Source organism: Talpa europaea (genome assembly GCF_964194135.1).
Source record: "Talpa europaea genome assembly, chromosome: 1".
Lineage (NCBI taxonomy): Eukaryota > Metazoa > Chordata > Mammalia > Eulipotyphla > Talpidae > Talpa > Talpa europaea.
In genome coordinates, this window is record NC_140073.1 from 142,470,291 (window position 1) to 142,476,194 (window position 5,904).

Genomic DNA, 5,904 nt, shown 5'->3' on the forward strand with positions numbered 1-5,904 from the left:
TGTTTCAGCTGCCACACCATTCCATTACACAGGGAAAACCGATGCCCCTCAAGGTGAGGCAAACTGCCCAACATCACAGAGACAACAGAAGCCAAGGCAGGTCTCCAAACATAAGGGTCCAAACTGAACTGTGTTCAGTGCTCCTTTTAGATCAGTAAGTTATGCCCCAGCTGACAGCAGAATGGGAGAAGGATCCTTGAGGACGTTCCCCTTCAGAGGGGATGAGTGCAGCAGACCCAGCCAGGGCATTGTGGTAGGAGAACCCTATTGTCATCTACTGGAGGTGAGACCAGAGACCTGTACTTGTTGTCAAGCAAATTCCTAGAAGCAAGGAATGTGACATGAGCCTTAGATCCAGAGAAACTGAATTGACTTTGGAAAATTCTCAGGTACAAAGGCCAGGGCTGCTGGAAGAGCTCTGAGGTGATTTTGCAGGGCAGGCTGAGGCTGGAGGTGATGCTTATTCCCCTCAGGAATGAAGCAGTGGACACAGAACCACTTTCCAGGACTTATTCAAAGAGAGGGTGAGAGTCTGCACTGGGGTTTGGACCCAGGGAGGGAAGGGGAGAATGGGGCTGGGACTCTAGCAGGTGTTTTTCTGTTCAAGGAAGTAGATACCTGCTACAAGCACAAAGAGAAGCTAGAGTGACCACGCATCCTACTTTGCCTGATGTGTCCTATAATTTTGCACAATAAGTTCCACATCCAGGAAAACCTGTAACCTGGGCAAACCTGTATCCTGGGCAAACACGACTAGTCACCTAGAGTGCTCCTAAATGTATTTAATGTATTTCAGGCAGCAAGGCCCAGGCCACAGCTATGTCACCCCAAGAAAGAGAAAGCACCTGCCCCTGCAAGCTGATAATATAAACAGATAATATAAAAAGAGATGCATCTGTGGAATGTAAGTTTGGTTGCTCTATGAGAGCGAGTAACAATGGATTCCCTAGGTAGAAGGCTATTTCTCTTCCACTTTAGCTTGTACTCAAGTTCAGAATTAGGAGCAACTCTGCAGAGTGGGGGGCCCAAGCTTTTTCTAGCTTGCTGCTCCATAGCTCCAGGGTGTTGCTCTGTTCACAGGAACCAGCATGTCTGTGCTCCTGTCTGATTTCTCAGCTCTCTCACCTCCCATGTAAACAATCCCTAGATCAAATTCCCATGGTTAAATGTCTAGACAGGTTTCTGCTCTCTTGAGTGCATGGTGATAAAGAAACCATGAGTTGAAAATGATAAGCACTACAGATCAGAATGGACAAAAGCATGCCACAGGCCCATCCACTCAGACATCTGCAGGGAGGCAGGACAGAGGGCGTAGGCGTGCAGCAGCTCCATCTGAGATGGGGCTGCTTGCAAGGATTGTCTGTGAGAAGGTAGCTTGAGCTGGGTGAAGCTGTGACGTCCAATGTGGGTGTAGGCTGTGTCAGTGGGCTCCTGAGTGGCATGAACCCAAAGAGAGTGGGCGAGGCTGAGTAGGGGGTACCCAGTGGCCTGGCTGGAGAAAGCCAGAACTATCACTGAGGAAGGTGGTGGGGCAGTCGGGAAACCATGCCTAAATGCCCAGGAGGTTGGAAAGTGGTGCAAGGAGGGCAACAGAATCAGTAAAGGCAGGTGACAAGAGATTGCCGAGTGTTTTTGTTTTAGTTCTACCTGGAACTAAAATAGGTAGAACTGTTTACCTGAGGAAGGATGCCAAAGGCAATCAGTTAAAGTCCCTGGTATGAATTGAGCCATGTCCCTCAAATTCTTATGCTGAAGTCCTACCCCCAGTACTTCGGGATGTCACTGTTCCGGAGATAGGGTTTAAAAGAGGTGACTAAGCTTAAATGAGGTCATTAGGGTGAACCCCAGTCCAGTCAGACTGGTGTCCCTTTAAGATGGAGAAATGAAGGCACAGATAGGCAGAGAGGGAACAGTGGGTCACCTGCCAGCCCCAAAGGACACCAAACCTGCAGGAACCCCTGTCTTAGACTTTTCAGCCTCCAGAACAATGAGAAAATGAATTTCTGCTAATTCAAGTGTGTGGTGCTTGTTACAGCAGCTGCAGAAAACGAATGCAGTCTATGTACCAAAGCATTTCCAAGCCCTCCCAGCACACTTACCTGGGCTCATTTTGCCAGACCAAACCTTTCTTTTCTCTCTCTTTTTTCTTTTAAATTTTAAGAAAGAATTAAAATACACAGAAGTCTGAAGGATATTAAATACTCATGCTCTCATTATGCAGAATTAGCAACTGTAAAAATATTTTCCTATTTGTTTCAAGCACTTTTGAGAGAATAATTAAAACATTACCAATATGGTTAAAGTTCATTTGACCACAACCCTTTCCTCTTCTGCCCCCTTTTCTGAGAGGCAATTACTATTAAGGAGCTGATGTGAATTCTTTCAATCCATGTGTCCATGAAAAACATTTGGAATTGGTTTATGTCGGTTTTTAATTCTTGCAATCACGCTACATGTCTCGTGAGCTGTGATTCTGTGACTTCCCAGCCTCGTGATTAGTGTCTCTTGAAGCACAGCAGGCAAACCAGGGGACAGGACATCATGTCGCTGGTCAGGGACCAGCAGAGCACACACAACAGCCTGTGCAATAGTGACATTTCCCCTGCAGAGTACGTCAAAGAGAAATCTCCAGGAGGGGCTAAATCTTTACACATGCTAATTTCCTTCTTTAACAAAGAAAAAGTCCAGACTGGAAATTTTCAACAAGCAATGAAATCTGGCTAGATTTTCATACCATTGTCATTTTCTTTGAATTTACTTTTGTGATTACCTTCTATTTCAGGTTAGGTGATATTGGTCTTTTATTTATGACATTGGGGGTAAAGTTAGCTTATAAAATAGATTCAAGGGTAAAAAAGTTGCTTGACAAATGAAAATATTAAGCCAATAATGGCACAGATGGCATGCGGAAGCTGAAAATCAGTGAAGGGTGTTCATGAATAGGATTATGGGGAAAGACAGAGATGACCACGGGCATGTTGGTGTCTCTGTCTGTGGCCAGTCTGACTGCACCTGGCTGTGGAATGCTTTCTGTTCATCAATGCTTGTAACCCCAAGAATGAATGACTAGTGCCCTTTTGCAAATCACGACACTGAGGCCCATAGGGCTAAAGTGAGGGATCTAACCATAATTGAACTACATGACTGGAACCAAGTCTTTTTTATTTTTTTATTTTTATTTTATACATTTTTTTACATCATTTCTGCACAATGTATGCATTTTCATCTTGGTTATATTCCCCATACAATTCCTACCCCCCTTGTTTTGATCCTACTTCCTCCTCCCCTCCTCACTGTAGTGTGTCTCTGGTTTATAGTTGCCTGTTGATTTTGATTTTTACTTTATTATAGTTAGTCTTTTTCCTGGTCCCTTATTTAGGTTTTCTAGATTCCTGCTATGAGTGAGACCATCCGGTATTTTTCTTTTTCTTTCTGGCTTATTTCGCTAAGCATGATCCCTTCCAGCTCCATCCATGTTGGTGAAAACTGCATGAGTTTATCTTTCTTGCTTGCTGAGTAATATTCCATTGTGTATATGTACCACATCTTCTTGATCCAGTCATCTATTTTGGGGAATTTGGGTTGTTTCCATAGCTTTGCTATTGTAAATAGTGCTGCTATAAACATAGGGGTGCAGGTGCCCTTTTGAATTAATGTTTCTGTGTCCTTTGGGTAAATACCTAGGAGTGGAATTGCTGGATCATGTGGAAGCTCCATCTTTACAAGGTTGAGGAATCTCCACACAGCTCTCCATAGTAGTTGGACCAGTTTGCACTCCCACCAGCAATGCAGGTGGAGTGCACATCTTTGCCAACATTTGTTGTTGCTAATTTTTTTTTAATATGTGCCATTCTCACTGGTGTAAGATGGTATCTCATTGTAGTTTTGATTTGCATTTCCCTGATTACAAGTGATGTTGAACATTTTTTCATATGCCTGTTGGCCATTTGCATTTCCTCTTTGGAGAAGTTTCTTTTTAGCTCTCCTGCCCATTTTTTCTTTCTTTTTTCTTTTTTAAAGAATTATATATTTATTTATACAAGCACTGGGTACAGTCAGAGGCACGGGAGGGTAAGAGAATTCACTAGAGCCAGAGCAGAGAGTAGAACAGGCAGAGTGACAAAGTACACTGCTGAGGGGAGCAGTGGGCGGCAGGAGAGGTCTGTGTGCCATGTGGGACCCTCGCCTGGCGGCCGGTGATTAAACCGGTGCTGCAGAGGCTGCGGGCAGCTTTGCAGCCCAGCGTTCAACCACTGCGCCACCAGGGAGGACCTCTCCTGCCCATTTTTTGACTGGATTATTTGCTTTGTTTTTGTTGAGTCTTATCAGCTCTTTGTAGATTTTTGTGATCAGTCCTTTATCATTAGTGTTGCGTGCTAAATTTTTCTCCCAATTGGTGGTGTGTCTCTGTTTTGTTTACTGTCTCTTTTGCTGTACAGAAGCTCTTTAATTTATGTAGTCCCTGCTATTTATTTTTGCCTTCACTATCACTGCTTTGGGTGATGTGTCTTTAAAGATGATACTGAGGTATATGTCATGCAGTGTTTTACCTATATTTCCTTCTATATATTTTATGGTTTCAGGTCTTATGTCTAGTTCTTTAATCCATTCTGAGTTGGTTTTTGTGCATAGTGTGATTTTTATCACTTTCATCTTTGGTTGTGTTTGGAAGTGAAGTCAACAGAACAAGGGACCATGCCCAGGAGGCCTGAGGCCCTTGCTCATGGGGGTATACCTCCCATTGCCTCCCTGAAATGGGGTATGTGCAGCCTGCTTTCTGAGTCCTGTACCATCTGGCCCCCCTTTACACCCTAGCCCCAATGGCTACTGTCTCCCAGGCAGCCTACTCGTGGGCCATGCAGGCCCTGGGAGGATGGAGCAGAGACAGTTGAAATCACAGAGTGGCCCACAGAGTCTCATGTGGGGTGAGGCTTGGCTGGCCTCCCAGGCTGGCAGTGGCACCACGTCTTCAGTAGACACCTGAGCTTGGGCCTCCAGCCTGTGATCCACTGTACCCTGGGTAGCTGGTCCAAAGGAGAGGGAGATTGATTCCCCCAGCCCTTTCAGGACCCCACTTGTCATTTTGCTCTAAGCTCCCCCAATTATGTAGCCAGCCCCAACTACTAAGTTAGCATGAGGGATACTGCATGTACCCCTGCAGAAAAGTAAGAATCCAGAGGGAAAATCCAGGAGGGAGGAAAAGGGCTTAGAGGAAACCTTGGGGAGCAAGCAGAAAATACCACAGAGGACAAGAGGTCCCCCACCTAATCTCCATCTCAGTCTGAGTGCACTATGCTCCTCCTTGGGAGCATCTGAAAAATGAGGAAGCTGGGTCAGAAGAGGGCCCTGAGGCACACCCTGTCTCTGGGGAGAGACTGGGAGTCCATTGACTCTGGGATAAGTGCCCGGCCATTTCATATTGGGGCGACACTGCATAGCATCACACCATCCGTGCAGATGCACCCTCACCCCGACAGCAGCACATGCCACAGAGGCTCCACGTGAGGAACCTTTGCACCATAAGTTCTCTGGAGCTCCTGGGCACACCCAAAGTGGCTGTGATTTGGGGCGCAGCCTCCGAAGGCTAAGAGTGTGGGAGGCTGACGGAAACACTCAAGCTCCCAATGAGGCAGAAAAGGAAAACATTCAAAATGAGCAAGAGAGATCTTTGACAAGGGCAAACAGGAGAAGATGGCAGTGGGAAATCAGGCGAGTTGAAAAAAAACGGAAAGGAAACCAAAGTCCGTGCGTAGAGTAGACATTGATGGCTTAGCAGATAAAGCCGTGGAGAAAACCTCGGCAGGAAGCAGGAGAATTCCATGAAACGGAGCTGACTCAGGGAATGTTTGCACTAACGGGCCTCGGGGGAACTTACCTAAATTCCATGGTGGGAGTGACAGCTGC